The following is a 25,257-nucleotide window of genomic DNA, read 5'->3' as shown; positions in this document are numbered from 1 at the left end:
ATTGAAGAAAACATTCCAAATTTTGCGCACGCTGGTGTGTTAAATCTCGTTGGATAGGAGCTGTGATGTCATCAGTGATGATGCTAAAGTGCCCATCAAGTGTGATCATGTGGTGAAGTTATCACACCAGCAATCGCAATATTTCTTCAATCAAGATGGATGTGACGGCCTCTCCGTTAGCAAATGGATGAGGTGAGCATGTATTTTTTTAATTTTTTTACCCCTGATAAACCCCTAAAAGGCCTCAGTGTGACTGTCAGATGCCAGGATCAGCTTCAGCATTTGAGGGGTTTAATAACAGGGGGGGGGGGGTGGCGCGATTGCTGTTCCCTGTCATTGTGCCCGCTAAATACAATGGAATACGATTTGTGACAAAGTAATTTGTAACAAGTTGAATTTCTTTGTGAACTTCGGCGAAGCAGCTGAAACAAATTTTTTAAAACTTTGCTCATCTCTATTTATAATATTTTTAATGCATTATGGTTTTCCAGTTTTTACCATAAAAAATGTGGAGTGACCGACAATGTGTGAGTTTGGTGGTCTGATGGGCCGGCACGCAGTGATGGGAAGGAAGGCACTGGATTCCTTCAGGGCACACTCTGGTGTTGAGAGATCTCCTGCCAGATGTTGGTTGAGGTATTTGTGATGGTACAGGGTTTAAGGTGCAGGGAAGGCAGGGTCCCTGATGCTGTGAAGCCAGAACCCTTGGGAGCAAAAAAGGTGGTAAAATGAAGAGGAGTCAGTTTGAAAAAACAAATGGAACATTTACTGGGAATCACTTGCCAAAAGTCAGTGGCATCTGTATTCCTAATAACAGGCTCTTGGTGAGGTATGGACTCTGGTCACACTTAGGTAATTGTAACTTCTGGCTGACTGTCTATCTTCCAGGTGTGGAGTATACATCAATAAACTTTTCTTTCTCACACGGCCAGTAAATATATCTTGCCATCCACCCTGTCCATAGAGGAATGCGGCTCCACATACAGCTTGTACTTCACTGTAGACTGTGAACAGGCACCATAAGCTAACTCTTGTCTCACATTGGCTGCTAATGAAGTCTATAGGCTGAGGTAACACTCTCACTTCCACTAGTCTCTCCTTAAACTCCTCAATACTTTGGGTTTCTGTTATTCCTCTCTTGGATCCTACTCTTGGTCTGCGCACAACCCAGAAGAGTCAGCTCACTAGTCCTCTTGAATAAGTGGTCCATAAAAAATTAAAATTCAGGTTGGCAACCCTGCTCGGTACACCTGCAATTTCATCTGCAGTCATCTTGAGGCTTCTTTTAGAAAGAAAATTATGACTTGCAGTATTATGGCAGTATTGTCTCTATTGAAGAATATCTTGAGCCAAACTGAGAACCATATGGCAACAATTGTAGATCTATATGCCTTAAAGGGAATGTGTCATCAGAAAATGGCCAATGGTTTAAATCAAGTACTCACATATGTATGTATTTTTAACTTTATATGTCACCATCTATTTAAAAAAAAAATCATAAATTTAGTCTGGACACTGAGCCTAAGAATAGTCTGACATTTCCTGTTCTTTAAAGATCTCATTTCAGCAGTCATCTCATTATCATCACATGCCAGATACAACCATCTATATAAACTGCACAGGATCCACTATTCACAATAGGTGATCGACAAAGCTCATCTATTCCACATTATTGCACAATGACCTCTACACAGGTTACAGAACATTGGACAATCTAGAAAATTGAAAAAGTTAATAAGTCATCACCTGTCTTTTGTACACATTGTCCATGGGGCTACTATAAAGCATATTTCTACATCAGCTCAGGCAAGATGGCCGCCTCCATAAATTTGTACAGGAAATAATATGAATAGCATCTACAATCAGAAAATAAAAACAGATTTGAAAAACTGAGTATGTTTCACGATCTGGTTTTAATTAGCAAAAAAAATATAAGTGATACATTCCTCTTAAAGGGTTTTGCCACCAGTTACAAAAATACTGAATTTGTGAGATATTCTATTTATGGCGTTAACATATTACCATCCGCTGTTTAATCTGTATAGTAGTGTGCACAGGACAAATTGGCCATTGACCCTACATGGAGATTTCCAAGTGGGCCAATGCCCAGGGGGCCACTCAAACCGTCTTGATGGCCCCAGGCCAGGTACATAATGATCTGATGCTCAAAGGCCACTTGAACTCAACAGTATTACCGTCCTCATGATGATGATACAGTTGAATACTTTGTCTGGGGCGGCAGTATTTCGTGCTGTCCTGTGGTATTTGGTTCTTCTTGGCCAGTATCCTGTGCTGCACTACGGTATTGCAGGCCCAGCCTACTTCAGTTGTACCTGTCTACTTGTTTAGTGCATCTTCTGTCAATTTGGACCCACCTACAACATGGGGCTCCTTTTAGTTTATTTTCCAGGGCCACTTTAAGTTCCCAATCTACCCCTGAGTTTGCATGTCCACCTACTGAGGTGGCCGCACATGTTCAGCTTCATCCTTCAACTTCCACTAGCCCTACATACTGTTAGAAGCTTTGACAGTTACAGGGAGAGAGCTGCAATGTCCTTGTGAAATGACACATCTCCTGAGCTTTGATAGGGAGAGACCTGAAGCAGAAAGATCACACCCCTGAGATGCCAGCCTCAAGGAAATCTAGAATAGCAATTGGAGAAATGAATAGGTAGATCTCTGGGTCCATGTGAGATATAGGGGTGAATCTAACGTTGCTAGAAAGAGATTGTCATGTACTATATGCTGTCTAATTTTCATTGTTTTACATCAATCATAGAATAACCCCCTTTACGTGCTGTGTATCAATTTTCCTGAGGTTTATTGGGCAAAGAAGGGTGGTGCTCTGGTAATAAATGTCTGTCATGCAGCGAGTGTCAACAATGCATCATTATTAGAGATGTTTAAGGTGTATTAGCAACTTCCTTTCTTGAGAACACAATACTTAATCATAAAGTGGTGTTTCTGTCTCAAAACATTACTTTGTAGACATTGAAAAGAAAATAATTTCAAATTCTATCCCCTCCACTTGTAACAGACTGCCGAGTGAGAAATCCTTTAATCATACCTACTCTACTTTTTGTTTGATTTTTTTCCCCCGTCTTCTTTTGTATTACGTTTTATCTTCTGCGACTGCTGCATATTCATTTTCACCTTATTATTGTTGAAAATTTGAGGTAATAGGTTAATTTGGATTTGCCTCCCTAAGGTATATTAAGACGGATATAAGTACCATTGTGACAGTCTGACTTCAAAACACTGTTTTATCAGTAACTTCCAGAAAGATATAGCGGGCACCTCCATGACAGCAATAAACTATACTTAAATCACCACATTATATATGCAGAACAGCTTTCAAAAGGAAAGCTTCTGATTTTGTCACCTAGAAATGGATTTAGTCAAATTATCCTTTTTAAAAAGCCTTTTCATTGTGTACAATAAGACAGCGCATGTGATTAGGTATTAGAGGATGAAACGCATAGGAACAAATAAAATTCCCTTTCTAAGGATCTTCAGAGCAAATTCAATAAGCTCTCATTTTGGTAGCATGATCTTTTTTTCTCCTTTTTTATTTTTTTCTTCCCGATGCCCGACTTTCTATATTGTAGTTGCCTTCAAAGCAAAGGATTATGGTTTAATTCTTCAATAGCATGCATGCTTTTAAAAAGTCAAGCTGTTGCATTGTATTCTGCTAAGAACAATAAGCCCATGTATGGTACGAGATGATCAATATGTTCAACAAAACAAGACTGGGTAGTCATTTTTGTTGTTTTTTGGTGAAACAGCCTTTAAATGGGTTTTCATGGATTACAATATTGGTGACCTATCCTTAATAGGTCATCAACATCTGATCCTGGGGGTCCAACTCCTGGCATCCATGGAGATAAGCTGTTTGAAGAGGCCAAAATGATCCAGTGAGAATTCTAATTAATAGGACCCATGAGCAGTTCTTTCTGTGCATCATACTGTAGCCTCAACAACAGTACCACCCAGTGTGTAGCAGAACCATCCATACCTACTGTGAGAACATGCAGGAGAGATTAGGTTAGTTTCACATCTTCATTTACCTAATCTGGCAGGCTGTTCCTCTGTCAGAACCATATTTAGCACAGATGGATAGTATTCATCACTGGACCCCATTGACTATAATTGGATCCGGAGGGGATATGCCCGGGTTCCCGCATGAGTGCATCTTATGTCCTGCCAAAACCCATAAAACAGCATTCCAGCTGGATCCCATTATAGTCAATGGGTATGTACAGCAGTATCCAGTAATGCCAGATATGGTGAAAATCCGGTAGGCTGTTCCTCAGCTGAAACAGCTTGCTGGATCAAATAAACGTATATGTGAAAATAGCCTTAAAGTGATTTTCCAGGTTCCTGATATTGATGACCTATCATCAGGATAACATACAATCAGTGTTGTCCAACACCTTGCGTCCCCACTACTTATAACTGAGCCAGAAGAGCAGCTCTGTTCAAAGTGTAGTGGCTGTGTCGATTACTACAGCTCAGCTTCCTTTCACTTCAAAGGGAGCCGAGCTGTAGTAACCTATCATAGCAAATACACTTTGAACATAGCTGTGCTTCCATCTCCATTCAAAGTGTTTCTTCCAGTACTGGAGGCTGTAGGAAAGAGTTGATCGGTTGGAGTGCGGTATGTTGGACCCTCACTGATGACATATTATTGACCTATTCTAAGCCAGGAAAACCCCTTAAAGTGGCAATTGACTTTATGCTGGTGAGTGGGTATTGCATTTAAATTTTGTACAGTGTGGTATATCGAAGAAAGTGGTCCCATAGCCAAAGTCTAATTTGTCCCTATTATGAGCTAGGTTTTCCACCAAGGACAGCATGTTTTATTTTGTTTCTGCACAGTCTTTTCATGACCCTTCACTGGTTCTACGACCTAAAAGCAAAAGGAATTATGACCAACCGGGGATGGGCCCCTACCCAGATTTTCCCAGCTCCATCCCTGAAATACACAGCTTCTATTTCTTATATCAATTATATGAAAACAAGTAATTTTCTAATGAAATTTTGGTCTTCCAGCGAAATCATTAACAGTTCATCGCTGCGTTCATTGTTGCTGTCCTATTAGCAAGCAGTACTAGATATTGCAGAATAGAAGTGATAAGAGGGTCATATTAGTCTGCCATTCAGTGACTGAATTTGATTAACCTTTCCATTTTTTTTCTTTTTTCATTCAACTCTTGTTAAAAAAATGTTTAAAATGCAATGAGTTTTTTCCTAAAGCACTGCAGCGCTGATTAGCATTGTTCTGTATCTGTTTGATTTTTGGAAAGATGAAAGTGTATGACCTTACAATTACGCAAGCTCTCACTAAACATTCGCCAGCTGGTTAGAACTAAGCATTTATGGTATTTGACTTTGCAAATCTTCCTACTGACCGCCACAAAACTTTGAGTCAAACAATAAATACTGCACATATTTTTCTTTTAATGCTGAGAGTAGAGTTCAAGTGTGGTAAATCCATTGATTGAAATCACGTCAAACAATAAATAGTGATTGTTTACTAGTAGGGAGAGCATCAAATTTGTCATTGTTGTCTGGAACATTCTGTCACAAAAAGACAATTATTTTTTTGGGCACAAAATAACCTGATTCATAAGAAGGATGCTCTGCAGTAGAGATGAGTGAATTGGATTTGTTACGAATTAAAAAAAAAATTCTCCTGGCAAAAGAATCTTAAGTTTTGGCAATTTGTTTTGAATAAATCGTAGTAAAAATTGGCAGAGAAAACGACTGGAAGGAAGAAGATTGAGGATTGCATGGCTCTGGGAGGGAGAGGCCTGCCCTGGTGGACTCACAGCCTGACTGACAGATTGTCACCCAATCAGGGGCATGATTCTGGCAGGTAAGCTTGTAATCTAGATGTGGTAGGAAAAGTATAGAGACGTTATAGGGACATAATTAGATATATTTAGGGTTTTATCAGGGAAAGTATAAAGGTCACTCAGAATTGTGTGTTTTATGCTGCTGCTTTTTAGTGAAAAGATCATGTTGCACTGCAAATTCTGCAATGAAATCAACCATTAAGACATAATTTTTAGAACGCTTGTTGAGAACAAGACCCTGTTTTTTCAGATAAAATCATGCACGTTTCAAAACAATTTGCCCCCAGTATGGAACACTTTTTTTATTTTTTATTTATTTAAAAAAGCAGGATGTTTGTTAACACCATCAAACATGCATTTACCCATAGCTATATATGTCAATGTAACTCTGACATTATTTGCTATTGTTATCATTGTGTTAAAAAACTGTCAGCAGATTTATACCTATGAAGCTGGCTCCTATAGATTAACCTACAAAAAATTGCCAGTCCGCATGAATATCATCAAAATACTTTATTAAACAATTCGTATGGAAGGTTAAAAGGTACATTAAAAACAACAGTGCATGTAAAATGGCGACATCACTGGAGGGAATATAAGGGCAATTCCACATCACAAGAGTCATCTAAAGACCCAGGAAAAAGTGCAAATGCAAATACTGGCTAAGGGAAGTAGAAAAAGTGTCATACAAATACCCATAATTTCTCCAGCCAGGATGGCTCCAGCCTGAACTGTCCCTGCAGTCTGTATATGCTCTCCCTACAGTGTGTAAAAACTCTTCCCACATTTTCCCTACACTGTCCCTGAACTGTCCCTGCAGTTTCCCTATCCAATATTCCACAATTAAAGGCTTCTTGAACACTGTCCCTAGCACTCGTCATGTCTCTCCCTATGCTGAGATCACAGTGAAATGGTGGATACCACACGGGATGAGGCTCTTAAAGGGCTGTGACATCAAAGTGGATGGCCATGTGTTGATTGGCTGGCTACATAGAATTATGGGTCATATCATGTTCCCAATCTTCTTACTTTCAATTTGTAACATGTGTAGCCGCCATTTTAGGAAAAAAAATATTTGTTACCACTAAGCGTGAGGAAATTTGGATTAATTGCAAATTGAATTTTTCAGATCGAATTACATTTCAGATGCTTTGATTCGCTCAACACTACCAATAATCATGACATCATTACTTCTTATAAGGGTTGGAAAAAGGAAGACAAACCAGTATCAAGAGCTGGTTATTGAAAGAAGGACCTGTGAAAGAAGGGTATATTTTTCAACTGGGACCCTGCAGGAGCAAACAAAGAATATTAAGAGGGTGCCAATGACCGCAAAAAAAAAAAAAAGAGTTCAAGAGTGGCCTAGATGTATTTCTGGAGTGTAATAATATTACAGATTATAGTTAATAGGTTTCTGGAGTAGGGTCATTGACCCAGGGAGTTATTCTCACTGCCTGATTGGAGTCTGGAAGGGATTTCTTCCCCTAAAGTGAGGAAAATTGGCTTCTAGCTCACAGGTTTTTTTTTTTTGCCTTCCTCTGGATCAACTTGCAGGATAACAGGCTGAACTGGGTGGACAGATGTCTTTTTTCAGTCTTATAAACTATGTTACTATGTTACTAAAGTCCTGCCATTCTCCCTCACTTGCCTTCACACACCCAGTTATATTTTGTCAACTTTCTACATGTACTACCTGATTATTAATTGTCCTGTAATATGACTGTGGGTTTAGTCTTAATAGTTAATACCTAGAGTAAAATTATAGCTAGAAAAGAAGGGGGTGACCCTGGGGGCGTCAAAAGTGGGGACGGAAAGGTCTAGGGGGGCCAGTGCTCCCCCAAATATACCCAAGAATGACACCCCTGAAGAAATAACTCGGCTGAAGCTCCCGAGCACAGATCAGATTAAAGAAGAAAAATGGAGCTCAAAACGCCAAAGGTAGAAATTATTATAAATATTTATTTATATCATGAAAAAACATCAAAGTTACATATAACAAAATGCAATGAGACAGGGACAAAAAAGGAGCAGGGAAAGAAATTGCTAATAGCGCCACCCTGGATGGGGGGCTCCGGTCGTAAATGTAAAAAAGTATAATCAGCGGGAAGAGTACCTGATGGTACAGATAAATAATAATGGCATAATAGCACCGCAGATACACAATACATCAAATAAGAAAGGTGAGTCCAAAGAAAAAGGTAAAAGAGAACAGTATGGATCAAAGTGGAAGAACCATGCATCACAAAGCAAGAACATTCGGTTTAAGTCAATGCATAACAGTAAACTGAGAGTCCATGTGGAGCAAAAACCGGAAAGTACATGCTAAGTAGAACTCACCACAATAAAGACCAGTAGGGGACCAGCCATCCTGGCTGGTCCCCTCCTGGTCTTTATTGTGGTGAGTTCTACCTAGCATGTACTTTCCGGTTTTTGCTCCACATGGACTCTCAGTTTACTGTTATGCATTGACTTAAACCGAATGTTCTTGCTTTGTGATGCATGGTTCTTCCACTTTGATCCATACTGTTCTCTTTTACCTTTTTCTTTGGACTCACCTTTCTTATTTGATGTATTGTGTATCTGCGGTGCTATTATGCCATTATTATTTATCTGTACCATCAGGTACTCTTCCCGCTGATTATACTTTTTTACATTTACGACCGGAGCCCCCCATCCAGGGTGACGCTATTAGCAATTTCTTTCCCTGCTCCTTTTTTGTCCCTGTCTCATTGCATTTTGTTATATGTAACTTTGATGTTTTTTCATGATATAAATAAATATTTATAATAATTTCTACCTTTGGCGTTTTGAGCTCCATTTTTCTTCTTTAATCTAAAATTATAGCTAATGGTCAAATGTAATGTTTTAATTTTAGAGTAATAGTTAAGGATGCTGAACATCTCCCTGGTCGTAGGGGAAGGTTTACCTATAATTATTTTTACTTAATTTAAATGGGTCCAAAATTCTTATCAAAGAAGTGATAAATTTCTGTCTACTGGCAGCTGTCCCTAGAGGGAGCTCACTGAATGAGGATCTACATTGCTCTTATTGTAGTGCTGTCCTACCCCCTATTGGTCACAGAAAAATATTTTCATTTTGCACTGTGGCCCTCATTTATAAATCAGAACAGAACCAGATTTTGGTGTAAACTGAGTCTCAAAAGTCCCAAATTGGGCAAACAATTTGGAAAAAGGTTGCAAATTAGGCAAAAATCTTACTTTTTATGGTGTGTTTGACAAAATTTGGAATGGTGGGAATAGTTATTAACGGGAGGAGGGATGGCTAGAACTTTTCAACCAGTTTATTATAATACTAAAGCAAAAAAAGGGGCCAAATTCGGGTGCACATCTGTGTTGAGCGCGAATATTCGAATAGCAAAATTTTTTATCGAATATCGGCACTTCGCTAATTCGCTAATATTTCGAATATAGTGCTATATATTCGTTATTTTGAATAATTATTATATATTTTTTTTATTGTTACCCTAGCTTTTCAAAAGGCGGTACTTTTAAGAGATGATTCCCTGCCCCCTGCCCGCTCAAGTCAGTGCCCGTTGCCGCCTCTATCTACTTCCCGTGCGCATGGAGCGTCCCCATCACCATGGGAACGCCTCCATGCTAGAATGTACTGTCGGATTTGATAATCAAGTTGCAATCGCAATGCGAATAATATAACTTGAACAAATCGCATAACGATTTAAACTTGTACCTGGTTTACAATGGTTAACTTTCCATAATTTTATAATCCACTATTCTTAGATATAGTACTATATTCGTTATCCGACCGTTAATTCTCCCAATACCACCATTATCAAAATCGCCTAAGTTCTACATTGTAGAATACTTCGGTATCTTCGTTGATGTAGAATACTTCGCTATCTTCGTTGATGTAGATTACTTCGCTATCTTCGTTGATGTAGAATAAATAATACTTAGCTATCTTGATTCTTTTATTAATATAAAGACATAGAATATAGCGCTTTATTTGTGTTAAATCTAGATCTCCAAGATTAAAGAATAGGAAAGTTGCCTTATTATGAAGTTATAAGGCAATTAGAAGTTATATTTTATAACTTCTAATTCTAAGCTTTCAAAAATCGCAATATGCAAATGATTAAATTGCATATTAATCGCGATAAATACAAAAGTGCCGAATATTTGATTTCGAGGAATATAAGACCAATATTCAAGCGAATATTCACGAAATATCGCAAAATCGAATATGGCACCTCCCGCTCAACACTAATCTGTATGTGCTCCTAGCAGTTTACATAATTAATTTTCTTATTTTAGGAACTAATTTATAAAGAGACGTTTAAAAAAAAATAATTGATGGATTTCTTTTGTTTCTAGAAATGTCAATCTTAATAAAGCTGTCCAATATGTTTCCTGGTGAAATACTCGGAGAGGAGTTTAGAGTTTTTGGTACCTCCTACTCCCTTCCCCAATTATGACCGTATTGTTTATAACTTGCCTTTATTTTAATCAATCATTATATTTAGAGATGAGCAAATTTCTCAAAATTTGTTTAGAGTCCGATTTCGGAAAATCGGTTGTAAGATTTAATTTGAATACATTCAGTCAGAATGAAAAGTGCCCCAACTGCCTTGAAAAGTCATATATGACGCTTTGGGGTCTTCTATGACTGTATCCAACCTATTTCAAACTCTTCAACACCAAGACAGCCTTATTAATGTCAGAGTTACACTGACATATATAGCTATGGGTACAACCTATTTAACCAATAACCAGTTGGTAAGATGTATGTCATCATATAGAAATCCAAAAATTAATCCAAACGGAACACCCATACATACACAAAATATGACATTTTATTAAATAATTACATACAAATAATAACAAGACCATGAAAGACAATAAATCTAAAAAATGTGAAGCAGCAATACAGGTGATGTTGCAAGTGGTAGCTCACATGCTGATCGGCATGGTATAAGATCCCACAAGCAAAAATAAACTAGGCACCAAGTCAATACCAACAGGGCCTAAAGTCTAAAAATGTCTATGTACCAATTTTGCACTAAAAACGTGTCTGATGTTCCAAAAGAGCCCTGTATAAACAAGCATCCACATAAGGTCCCTGCAGGTAACCTGAAGTGGGCATACAGGCAGCAATAAACTGAAGGAAAGAACAGACAATACCTGGGCTATGGTGCAAAGCAGGGATCCAACCTCAGGTCAGCTGTGAGCGAACCCCAACGTACATTTTGCTCCGCTTTTTCAAACAGACAGCAGCTATGGGTAAACAGACAGCACGCGGTAACAACAAACAATCTGTTTAATAACTATCTGCATTGTCAGATTTTATTTTCTTTATCTTACAGCGGCTGTTGTCCACTGACGTTCCTCTGCTTACTGTCGCAGTTCCGGGCTCCGTGTTCAGCGGTGATCTGCTGCCACTGTTCCCCATTCACCACTGAAATCTTGGGTTCTGTCCTTGCAGGCATTGTGTGTCCTGGAATCTGCTCCGAAGTTTCCTTCCAGCTTCAGCACAGATTGCTTTCAGCTTGTTGTCTGTAGCACTGCCTTTAGGACTGGCGTGTGTCACTTCCTGTGATTTATGGGTCAGCTCACGTGACTTTGCTGACCAATCCTAGCATATATATAAGTGGCTCAGCCCCCTTCCTAGGACACAAGGACCTTGATGCCTAAGCATCAATATCCTTGTGTCCTGCAAAGGTTGCTGATATTGTTGCTTGTGTTTCTGTTTTCCTGATCTGTGCTTGTGTTTCTGGACTCCACTACCTGTTTTATCCCTGCCTGCTTGTCTTGACTCTCCTGTTGCCAATCTGGATTGCCTGACCTGTACCTATGCCACCTGCCATGACCTGTTTCTTGTTTGACTTCACCTCTGCCTCATGCTTTGGTCCTGCACTGTTGATCCTGGTTACGACTCGGCCTGCTAACTACATCTGTACCTCTAGTACATTGCTCAGGTACCTCTGGACCAGCTGCCTCATGTGCCAATCCTCCTCAAGAAGTAGCAACCTGGTGTTACCCTCAGGAAAGTCTATCTCCACCATCAGCGGTACTATGAAGAATGAGGGGTTCACTTAGACAACGCTCTTAGAGGAGGTAGAACACATGGCACAGTGGGTTCACACCTGCTGGTTCGTGATACTTTAATTTAAAAAAACGGTCCAAATGTTCCCCTTATTTGGAAGCAAGTGCCTCCTTCTCTGTCTTTTGACCGGTTATATGGTGGCTACCATATTGAGCAATTGGTGTGGGACAAATCATAACATTTTAAATTTGACAAAATTAGAACCTTTTGGGAAATCTGTAACAAATTTGATTTATGTAGAATTGATTTACTCATCCTTAATTATAATTGTGTATCGTCCACCGACACACAGTAGACCTATTTGGAGGACGCCTCGATTCCCAGCATTCCTTAAAGCAGAACGTTCTGCATTATTTCTCTATATGAAGATATTTTAACTTGTTTTCTGCATGATTAAGTGATTGCTACTTTTTAAAGATACTAAAATTATTCACCATTGCAAATTAACTGTGATTAAAAAAAAAGCTCATGCCTTTTGTATTTTGAAAGCTTCAATTATACAGACAAAATCAAATGTGTTGGCAAGCCGGCAAGTTGATTTACTTGAGGAACTGATTACAAGAAAACTTAATCATTAGAAAGATCAGCTCAGCGCTGTGCAGATGAAGGGCTGGGTGCCTGCCTCGGAGCACGGCGTGTTACCATAGTGATCCGCTCATTCATGGCTTCAAACCGTGTGACTGAAAAAGACAATGTTCTAAAAAGTTTTACATTCTGCTTCTTATGTTTAGAGGATAAAGATGAGAGAACTCTAACGTAGTCAAATCAAGAAGGCATCCACCAAATAAACACGTATTAATAGCCATAGAGAAGTAACTTGAAGATTCTGAAACCATTGCAAAATTTGGAAGAGGGCCCCAAAACATTTATGTGCAATGAAAAGTAGTTGTCTTCTCATATCTATCTATCTATCTATCTATCTATCCATCGATCATTATTTATCTGTCTAAGCTATCTTTCTGCCATCGTTATACAACATCTATCTCTTATATCTATTCATTTATCTGTTTATCTTTATATCTATTTATCTATTCATATCTAATATCTAGCTATCTAATATCTATCTATCATCTAATATGTATCTATATAGTCCATATATATATATATATATATATATATATATATATATTTTAAATCTATCTATTCTACAATGTATCTCTCTCATATACATTTATCTTAAAATATTATACAGTTAGACATACACATTAGATTAACTTTGGCAGAACCTGAAGATTTTAGCTGGACCAGCAGATCATCTTATCTGTCCTGACATTCCCACTGAGGGTAGAAGTTTTGGGAAAAAATTATTGGGCTGTTGTATTTAAACATGCTCAATATGTATGCTCCCTCATAGATTGTAAGCTCTTGAGGGCAGGCTGGATGCACAGCGCAAAGGAATTATTGGTGTTTTAAAATAAATAATAATAATAATGAGTAGTGTTTGTGTTCAATCTGTAATCTTCATATAATAATTATAACTCCCTGCTTTTCAGTGGTATAAATGCAGGGTCCATTTCCCCAATCGATGCCTCACACAACTAATTTCTTTCTATGTCAGTGGTAAGAATCTTGCCCCATGGTATCAGAAGTATACTCATTGAATATATTGCATTAATATATTGATATTTTATTTTATTTTTAAAAAAAATTAAGTTAATATTATACTTTGTGTATTGCAATGAAATCTGTGGAAGATCATTAAGACATACAGTAAGGTTCTATAGCAATTTGTCCTCAATGGTTCTTAAAAGAAAATTAAGCACATATGCAGATGCATCATGCATATCATGTACCCAATCTATCATAATAATTTACAGTAGGGTTCCCCATATAGATTTGTCCATCACAAGAAGAACACCCATGTGTAGACTGAATTGATTCTGCAGAATTGGATCGCTTTAGCGATTCCACAAAAAAATTTAACATTTTGTTGAAATGGGTTTGATACAGTCCTAGGAAACCCTTGAGTGTCATGTACTGTACAACTTTTCAGGGCAATTGGGTACTTTTGATTTTAGTCAACTGTCTACAGAATTAATCAAATCTGACAAGAGACTGGGAATCAATTGGACTCAAAAGAAATTTAGAAATATGGAACGGCAGGTTCGATCGACAATATTATGATGTTTATGGAGGCCTTTAATCTGACAACCCCTTTAATTAAACAACCCCCTCAGCCCAAATACACACAAATTTTTATCCATAATATCAAACTGGTATAACTATGCAGCATTGTTAAAAGAAAGTTCATTTGTCTCTTCAATCCTCCATGTTTTAGTTTTTTCTAGCACCTAAAAAAAAATCAGAAGAAGCACAGGGGCACAGGGCAAACAAAACGGTCTGAATAGTGAAAGAAAGAGCCATTTCTAACCTCAGCCTTTAAGAATTGTATAATTATATACAGCATGTAGCATACTGCTATGTTACATATATTGTTGGCCATGCTGATTTTTGTTCGGAAGCCTGCGACTGCTATGTTATCAGCAATTTCTCATGCTAGGTAATTAGCACCGTGGGCAATTAGAATCTTTTTAGTGGACACAGGGGAAGTATTGGCTTTTCGAAATGAGACTGCTCTCCAGCAGGAAAAAATCATGTTCTTAAAAATGATTGAGCTTAATCAATAAACTCAAAGGAGTGTATTCTTCTGAATCTCACCCCTGGTTATGCTTTAAATATTACTATGAATCCAAATTTCATGAAAATTTTAGACTGGTAAATAATAGAAATACGGTATGTTACTAATGTTTATTATGATAGCAAATCCTTTTTTCAAATCCTAATCTAATAAAATCATCAAGATATCTCACATTCCATAGTGTTTGGTACATTTTTAATGCTGAAATATGATAATATTGGGTAATAAACCTTTTGTAGGGGGTGTTTTCATCTAGCCAAATATGTATCCATGGGCTTTGTCCGTTTTTGCAGCTCAGTCCCTTTAATATAAATAGGAATGAGACACAATACCTCACACAACCTGTAGACAACTGTGGTGCTGTTTTTGAAAAAAAAAATACAATTATATTTCAAATTCCTGGACAACCTTTTCAAAGCTATTAATGGCATACATATTGGTTGCTAGCCAGCTTTCAAAGCAACATATATAACTATGAGGCAACTATAGTATTCAGACAAAAGAACAGATCAAATTTGTATGATATTAAAGTACCCCAGATGAGGGGGTATCTGCAAATGGTTTGCCAATTAAATGTTATGTCATATATTGTTATCGTATCTATTTTAATGCCATGTATTACTCCCAGCATAGTTTTTATAATAGTGATTAGGAAAGAGAAAGCTTCAGATCCTAGATCTGAAGTCGCTTTTCTCAAAACTTCGGTTTAAAATATAAAGCCTCCGACGAGGCAAAGTGAGTTATTCTTGAAGTCTAGAGACTGAAAAAACATTTTAAAACTTGGATCCCAATTCAGCTTCGGTTTCCGTCGGAGGCCATACATTGCTGTAAGGAGAAGGATCTCCGTACAGCATTAAACCGAAGTTTTGAGTGAAGCGACTTTGGATCTAGAATCTGAAGCTCACTTCGCTCATCTCTAGTAGTCATGGGTAGTAGCTAACTAACTCTGAACAAGCCTCTAGAGTGTTGTAGGAGAGTCTTAGGAGGCAGTAAGGTGGGAGAGGAAGCCAAGTCCATGCGCTTGCTCCCCTCGGTCCTCAGTATTCAGAGCCTAACAAATCTCTGTTCTATTGCTGCAAGATTTACTTCAAGAGAGAAAGAAGAGAAAAGAGAAGATTCAGAAATGAATATAGCTGAGAAACAAGACTCATTAAGGTAACCACTATTGAGGGCAATATAGAGCAGAGAGCATTACAGGTATAGTAACAAAAGTACAGGTGCCTTCCATAGAGTCTACTGAGAGAGAGACTTTAGCGAGATGTACCAAGAAGGCATAATTCCCAGATATCTGGAAGAGAATTGCAATATGTACATTTGCATGTGTCTTTTGCTATCACTGGATGTACTACAACTCCTATTACTCTTACTACTACCAGGGTGTAGCCCAATTGAAGAAAGAGTGCCCCCTCCTCACGCTGCACTAGTCCCAGAGAGCAATGGTGAGAGGACAGCCACTTTGATAGATTGTGTTATCACAGGAGCCACACACATTCTCTTCTCTTGTTCCTCAAGGGCTTGTGGCACTATATATACACAATATATTTAGTGTGCTATCTGTATGATGTGATTTCTTTAACTATTTCCTGCCATACATGTACAACAAAATCACCTTATAAAAGGGGCTCTCTGAGACCAGGAACCCCTTCATATGGTCAGGCAGGGTGTAGAGATTAGAAAGAAATACTCTCCTGCCACCATCCCTCAGGTTCTAGCACCTAGCTCCATTCTTCTCGATTTCCAATCCCCACTTGCAATATGATGGCTAATCTAATCAATAACCTCAGCAGTAGCAACGGTCAAATGCCATGCCTACTCATGTCACCACTAAGGTCATTGACTGGCCAGCAATGTTAATGTGTGTGTAGATGGGATCAGAAGTGGGAGACAAGTGAGCTTGACGCTGGAACCAGAGAATGGGTAACAAGTGTCTCTTTTTTTTTAACCATTGTACCCAGTCTACACATATGAAAAGGGTTGTCAGAGAACCCCTTTAACCTTAACAGATGCCTGTCATTTATGTTCACAGGAAATAATTTATTTGAATACATTGGAGTGTTGATACATGATATGTTAAAAATAAAAGTCAATCCCCTAATTATATTTGTCAAAATGCATTGAGGCAAAACATTTCAACCTGCTTTAGAAAAAAGGTTTGTAATATGTTTTTAACTTGTTAATACCATGGCACATAGGTCTGCATGTGAGCTTCATGCACAAAACATGTAATGTTTTGAATTTTTTATGTTTTTATATTTATGACGCATTAAAACAAAAAGAAATAGGTTTCAAAAGGGAAACCCCTTTCGAACTAGGAGGACCAAGAGGAGATGAATACAGCTTGAGTTTGACCTATCATTTTGAGAAAGCTACTCAAAAATTATCTAAACTCATACCATAGGGATGGTAAGTATCTGATTGATTGTCATACCTTTGGGACTGATCATGAGATCAAGGGTCTTCAATAAAGAGAAGTGAATCTATTCTTAAGAATTAAAATTTGACCCAAAATCGTAAGAATTAGAATTTCTTAAAATTTGATGTTCAGGTGAAATTTTAGGTGAGAGAAATAGAGAGAGGAGACAGATAAACGTTTCCAAGCATCAAAGTACTTTCTATTCGGGCAGAATCAATTAATACCCAAATTGAATCACAATTGGGACTGCCGAAGCTAGATAAAATTTGGTCAAACTGAACATGTTGGCACCGTGCATGGGGGTCACCCAACTCTCCCTCAATAAAAGATGTGTTTAAAAGCAGGAATGGATATATTCCTCTCCCCACTGGACAAGATACATTTCAGGAATTGGGTAGACATCTTCTCATCTTATCTGTACATATTTTAATATTTGTCATTACATGGAACAGGTGGAAGTTAATATCTTTAAATGTATACCAGGAATAACAATTATTTGTAACTTGACATATTTCAGCTTCTGAAATGAAATGCATTATTGTATTTTATTTTAACTCCAAGCAATAACAAAAGTGATTACTTTTTTAATTAAATGTGACATTGGTTGATATGATGTTATCAATATCTTCTGAAATAAGACCCTAAACCACCTCTAGATGTAATCTAAAATGAATAGTTGGGATTAATCCAAATCCCCTTGACATTATCTCAATGTAGGACCATTCTGATAATCTTGTTTCGAGGCAAGGATCAATGAAATCTTAAAAAAAGAGGATTTAGTGCTGATGGTAGTGTTCATTCCATTTGATACATCTCGAGATTAGAAAGCATATATATTAATAGGTCCCTTAAAAATGGTTTGGCATTTGTATTGATATTACCCCAGATAGGGAAGTTGTGCAGAGTGTTTACCTACTACTGTGAACTCATTTTGGACTTCTTATTGTAGACTGGTTATATATATATATATAACATAAACCATGATGGCAGTGCCAGATCAGTCACACAATAGACATAAAAAGTACCTGACAGTACCCCTTGACTTGATGATAGTGTCTGTTGTTTTGGTTGGAAACTTAGTGAGGCACTATTATTCCAGGTCAAATCTATCATAATTGCAAATGAGGGCTCTTAAAAGTGTCTCTGATACACCCTAAGATGAAAATATTGTCTGAAAGTGTAGACACAGATGGTATGTGTATTAGAGACAAGTGAATTTCTTGTAATTTATTTTGGGTGCAATTCACCAAATTTTCAAAGTTACAAATTGATTCTATCCAAATCAAACATTATAAAAGTCAGAGAGAAACATAATATTACACTGGAAAAGAGACATGCAAGCCAGCTCTCCTTCCAAAAGGCAAAAACTACTAAATGACCCCAAATTAAACTTTTCTGAATGAGACATGCAAATCAATTCATTCTAGAAAAGGACAAGAAAACTAAGTGTAAAAAAAAAATTGCCTTGGTAAGTTAGGAGGCCTTTGTCAGGGTCTTGGAAGTGCTCTTTTGCATTAGAGAGACCACCAAGTATGCATGAGGAGTATTTTTGTCCTGCCAACGCTGCTCTGCATTTTTTGGCAAATATATAAACAAATTATAGCATATTTTTCTTCTAGTGGAACAGTTTTTTTTTTTTTTTTTGGAGGAGTAAATAATTTGATGTCTTTCACAGAAACCCAAAGGTATGCAAATTACCTTTCCTTTATGAAAAAGCAGTGGTTGAACAGATTAAGTGGGGCATCTTATAATATGAAAGCACTGATTGAATAGTTTGAGGCTATTATCAGATTTCCCCTTGGTGGTAGCCTCTAACTGTTCAATCAGTGCTTTTTTATGTTAAGATTTTCCCCTGCTGGTAGCCTCAAAAGCTAATCTGCATGTCTCATTCATAACTGCTAGCAGGTATAATGAAGTAATAGGACAACATAGAGTTATAAAAACACATGCTCCAGAATTATTACATAGGGATTCAACAGACATGTCAGGATAGGCGACAGGTCCTCTTTAACCCCTTATGTAACGGGCTCATTTTCACCTTAAGGACCAGGCCATTTTTTGCAAATCTGACCAGTGTCACTTTATGCATTAATAACTCTGGGATGCTTTTAGCTATCATACTGATTCCGAGATAGTTTTTTCGTGACATATTCTACTTTATGTTAGTGGTAAATTTTCGCCGATACGTACCTAATTTCTTGGTGAAAAATTCTGAAATTTCATGAAAAATTTGAAAATTATGAATTTTTCTAACTTTGAAAGTCTCTGCTTGTACGAAAAATGGACATGCCAAATAAATTATATATTGATTTGCATATTTAATATGTCTACTTTATGTTGGCATCATAAAGTTGACATGTTTTTACTTTTTGAAGACGTTAGAGGGCTTCAAATATGAGCAGCAATTTTCAAATATTTCATGAAAATTTCTTAATCGGATTCAGTTCAGTTTTGAAGTGAATTTGAGGGTCTTTATGTTAGAAATCCCCCCATAAATGACCCCATTATGAAAACTGCACCCCTCAAAGGATTCAAAATGACATTCAGAAAGTTTGTTAACCCTTTAAGTGTTTCACAGGAATAGCTGCAAAGTGGAGGAGAAAATTCTAAATCTCCTTTTTTACACTAACATGTTCTTGTAGCCCCTTTTATTTCATTTTTACAAGTGTTAAAAGGAGAAAAAGTGCCGCAAAATTTGTAGCCTAATTTCTCCCCAGTCATAAAAAACCTTATATGTGGATGTAGAGTGATCTGCGGGTAAACGACACGGCTTAGAAGAGATCAGTACCATTGGGATTTTGGACAGAGAATTTTGCTGAAATGTTTTTTTGGGGGCATGTCACATTTAGGAAGCCCCCATGGGGCCAGAACAGCAAGAAACCCCCACATGGCACACCATTTAGGAAACTAGACCCCTCAAGGTACATAACAAGGGGTACAGTGATCCTTAACTCCCCACAGGTGTTTGGCGCAATGTTGTTAAAGTTGGACTTCAAAATGAAAAATTTGATGTTTTTACACTAAATTGCTATTACCCCAAAATTTTCATTTTTACAAGGGGTAATAGGAGAAAAAGCACCCCAAAATTTGTAGCCCCATTTCTCCCGAGTAAGGACATACCCCATATGTGGACGTTAAGTACTCTGCGGGTGAACTAAATGTCTCAGAAAAGAAGGAGCGCCATTGGGATTTTGGAGAGAGAATTGTGGGGTTTAAAATTTGGAAGACTGTGGACAAATAAATTTAAATGGGGAAGGGGATTATAAATATAGTACTCCATGGAAGTGTGGTACTCCCTGAAACAACCGTCAATGCAGAGGCCCGGATGATCGGGGCACATGTCACACTGAGAGGTGGTGTCCTTCCGTATCCCCCTCCTGTTACACACTCGGCAATTATTTATGGGACCGTCCCTTCTTTCCAGTATGTGGGACCACACCTGGAAAGTCTTGGCCAGGGACGATCCGGGCGCCTCCAGTTCCCGAGGTACTCCGGCCTGCTCTTTCCCGGTCAGAAAAGATCAGTGCCTTGAACACTGTCTCATAGAACTGGAGGAATTTCCCTGTGTTGCCAGCGCTTCAGGACAGCACAAAAGAGTTGTACAAGGCAACCTGCACAAAGTAGACCACAACTTTTTTGTACCATGCCCAAGTTTTGTGCATGGCGTTATATGGCTTGAGGACTTGATCAGAGAGATCATCCCCTTACCATATACTGATTGTAGTCCTCGATACAATCGGGCTTGAGGACCGGTGCCGTGGTACCTCACACAGGGACAGGGGTGATGCCGTTACCGTGAATTGTGGACAGTACAAGGACATCCTTCTTGTCCTTATATCTAACAAGCAACAGGTTTTCAATGGTAAGGACACGGGTCTCACCCCTGGGGATAGGTACCTGGAGGGGGTGGGTAGGGAGTCCTCGTTGACTTTTCCGCACGGTCCCACAAGAGGACGTGGCTCTAACGCCGAGGGACTGGAACAAGGGGATACTAGTATAAAAGTTATCCACGTACAGGTTGTAACCCTTATCTAGCAATGGGCGCATAAGGTCCCACACAAGTTTCCTGCTAACACCCAGAGTGGAATCTCGCCCCTCGTACACACAAAACTTGTAAGTGTACCCTGAGGTATTCTCACAAAGTTTGTACAGCTTCACGCCATACCTCTCCCGCTTAGTGGAAATGTACTGGAGTGGCGGAAACTGAGTCTCCCCTTAAAAGCAATGAGAGACTTGTCAACAACGACCTCCCTTCCAGATACATAGGCCGCCAAAAATTTGGCCCCGAAGTGATCGATGACCAGCCTGATTTTGTACAGGCAAATATAGGCAGGATCACCTCGGGTAGGGGGGGTGGACATGCCATGAAACGTTGTCGTTTTGAGGCCATTCAGAAATGCCTGCATTATGCAGATAATGCAGGCATTTCTGAATGGCCTCAAAACGACAACGTTTCATGGCCATACAGTAAAAGTGGGTCTGGTAGAGGACGTCCCCACTCTAGTACTGCCTGACATAGTTTTGTCTTACTAGGCCCATGTGCAGCACAAGGCCCCAAAATGTTCTCATCTCGGTTGCACTGACCGGAGTCCAGCCACCAAACCTAGCAAAAAAGGAGCCCAGGTGTTGAGAAATAAACTGTTGAGCTCAACTGTTTGTTTGCTCCACCATCAGATTCACAAAGTGGTCACTGAAAAAAAAACTAAAAAAGTCATATTTAGTGAATCCCACTGTGCGAATCTGAATTCCTGGTTGGCCAACAAAGTCAGGAATCACAGGCTCAAAATCCTCTGGGGTACTCCAGGCAAGTTCACCAGTAGGGGGCTCAGGTGGACTTGCCTGGTGGGCCGAAAAACTAGTACAAACCCCAGGGCTGCTCATATTAGTGTGTGGGAATTATGGGGGGCTCCTGGCTCCGCTGTCTTGGGGGCTTATCATCATCACTAGATGATGAGGAGAACGAGGATGACAACAGGAAAGTGGGGTCATCCTCGTCCTCACTGGGGCTCTCGGAGTCGGAGATCAGCTGGGCGTATGCCTCCTCGGCCGAGAACATCCGGAGGGCCATCTTCTAACGCTAAAGAGGAGTGTGTGTGTGTGTAAAACTTTATTTAGTGTGTGTGTGTGTGGGGGGTGATGTGTTTTTATGTATACCCTACCTGTCACCGCCACTTCTGTGAGAAGCTCTGGCAGACGTTCTTCTCTACCTCTTGTATGATGTTCTTTGTTTTGGTTTCACTTTCTCATCTCCTTTCCTTCTGCCAGGTGTCACTTATTTAGACATAATCGTCTTCCTTTATATTCCCTCCCATACTGCCTTACTTTGCGGTTTATACTACTTCCTGGATGAAGTGTTCACTGCTGGAGGCTGCATCTGCTGTTTGCTCAGATAAGTCCTTTACTTTATTGTGTTTGCTTGCTGGCTTGATTCTAGGTGATCCTGACTCCCTCCATATTAAGTGCAGGGAGCCGGTGGTCGTGTCCCCTCACTATTATAGGGTTTTCAGGTGTCACACAGGCTTAGGTACGTGGGCATGCAATCGTCTACCATCAAGACCCTTGTATGTGCATAGCAGTCAGGGAGAGCTCTTAGGGTCTTATAGGGCTCACCTGATAGCTCCTTAGTTTGGGATCAAGCCAGTCGCTCGTTTATTTATAAGTTCCAGCTATCTGCAAATCTCATCCATGACACTACCCTAACCCACCCTAACCTAACAGAAAAAATAAATATAAAACTAAATTAAAAAAACACAAGCCCCAAAAAGTGGTACGAAAAAAAATAACTTCAATCCCAGAAAAATTGTTCACACCCCAAAAACTCGCTGATCAGTGGTACCAAGCTAACAGTGGCCGGATGCTCTTTTAAGGCTAAGAGTGCCGGCCACAGTCAGCGCACCTGCAAAAAAAAAAAAAAAAAAGCGCTTGCGCCCAAAAAAATTTGGGGGGGCAAGCTGCAGCACCCCTAGGGGGTCGGGGTAGCACAGCTGAGGGTGCTGTGGACCCCAGACACCCTCAGATTCGGGTGATGCACACAAAAAAAATATATTTTTTTCACTCTCCCTGCCTAACTAAAGCTCTCTCTGAATGTTTATGTGCCAGATGGCACTTTATGGTGGCTCAGGGTCCATGGATGGCAGCGGATCGCAGCGGATCACGTGGGAGGCAGAGGGACCGACACGGGGCTCCTCTCTCCTCACTCACATGGAAGACTGTAGGCGGGGAGAGCGGAGCTCTGGGACATTTTCCCTCCATCTGTCCGTCCAGCCAATCACAGGCGATCCTGAGAGGTGGCGTCACCGCCATCTCACAGGATCTACGGAGAGTGATTGGTGGTGTGTATTACACCACCGATCACCCTTCTATTCCAGGTCATCGGGTCACTGGAGACCAGAATAACCCGGAAACGCTGCAATCCGTAGGTCTGATTTGACCTGTGGTTTGCAGTGATTGCCGATACAAGGGGGTCACAGGACCCCCCTCGGCATTGTCACAGGGTGCCTGCTGAATGATTTCCGCAAGCACCCTGTTCTGATCACCGCCCGCCTTAAGGACTCGGAAATCAGGGTGTACACGTAAGAGGTTACATAGACAGTTCCTTGCAAAAGTATTTACTCCCCTTGACTTTTTTCGTATTTTGTTACATTACAGCCTTAAGTTCAATGTTTTGTTATTCTGAATTTTATGTGATGGATCAGAACACAATAGTCTAAGTTGGTTAAGTGAAATGAGAAAAAAATATAAATAAAACTATTGTTTAGAAATAGAAAACAGAAAATTGGCATGTGCGTATATATTCACCAACCTTGTTAGGAAGCCCATAAAAGGTTCTGGTGCAACCAATTACCTTCAGAAGTCACATAATTACTGAAATGATGTCCACCTGTGTGCAATCTAAGTGTCACATTATCTGTCATTACATATACACACCTTTTTTGAAAGGCCCCGAAGGCTGCAACACCTAAGCAAGAGACATTACTAACCAAACACTGTCATGAAGACCAAGGAACTCTCCAAACAAGTAAGGGACAATGTGGTTGAGAAGTATAAGTCAGGGTTAGGTTATAAAAAAATATCCAAATCTTTGATGATCCTCAGGAGCACCATCAAATCTATCAAAACCAAATGGAAAGAGCATGGCACAACAGCAAACCTGCCAAGAGACGGCCGCCCACCAAAACTCATGGACCGAGCAAGGAGGGAATTATTCAGAGAGGCAGCACAGAGACCTAAGGTTACCCTGGAGGAGCTGCAGAGTTCCACAGCAGAGACTGGAGTATCTGTACATAGGACAACAATCAGCTGTATGCTCCATGGAGTTGGGCTTTATGGCAGAATGGCGAGAAGAAAGCCATTACTTTCATCTAAAAACAAAAGGCACGTTGTGAGAAAGGCATGTGGGAGACTCTCAAAATGTATGGAGGAAGGTGCTCTGGTCTGATGAGACTAAAATTGAGTTTTTCGGCCATCAAAGAAAACACTATGTCTGCCGCAAACCCAACACATCACATCACGCAAAGAACACCATGAAGATCCGGTGAGACATGGTGGTGGAAGCATCATGCTGTGGGGATGTTTTTCAGCAGCCAGGACTGGGAAACTGGTCAGAGTTGAGGGAAAAATGGATGGTGCTAAATACAGGGATATTCTCGAGCAAAGCCTGTACCACTCTGTGCGTGATTTGAGGCTAGGATGGAGGTTCACCTTCCAGCAGGACAATGCCCCCAAACACACTACTAAAGCAAACTTTGAGTGGTTTAAGGGGAAACATGTAAATGTGTTGGAATGGCCTAGTCAAAGCCCAGAACTCAATCCAATAGAAAATCTGTGGTCAGACTTGAAGGAGTTGGAGCAGTTATGCAAGGAGGAATGGGCAAAAATACCAGTGATTGGCAAGCTCATAGAGGCTTTTCCAAAGTGAATTTGAGCTGTGATTGCCGCAAAAGGTGGCTCTACAAAGTATTGACTTTAGGGGGGTGATTCGTTATGCACATTGACTTTTTCAGTTATTTTGTCCTATTTGTTGTTTGCTTCACAATAAAAACAAACATCTTCAAAGTTGTGGGCATGTTCTGTAAATTAAATGATGCAAAGCCTCAAACTATTTTCAGGTTGTGAGGCACCAAAATATGAAAAAAATCAAGGGGGGTGAATACTTTTGGAAGGCACTGTATGAGACCCTCCTTTTAACCCTTTGTATACATATAGGAATCATGGTGTAAATAGGTTATTTGGTGTTTAAGGACACTGTTATTTAATATACTGCATGT

Source organism: Bufo gargarizans, chromosome 10 (assembly GCF_014858855.1).
Source record: "Bufo gargarizans isolate SCDJY-AF-19 chromosome 10, ASM1485885v1, whole genome shotgun sequence".
NCBI classification, from domain to species: Eukaryota; Metazoa; Chordata; class Amphibia; order Anura; family Bufonidae; genus Bufo; species Bufo gargarizans.
Note: the sequence above shows the minus strand (reverse complement) of the source record.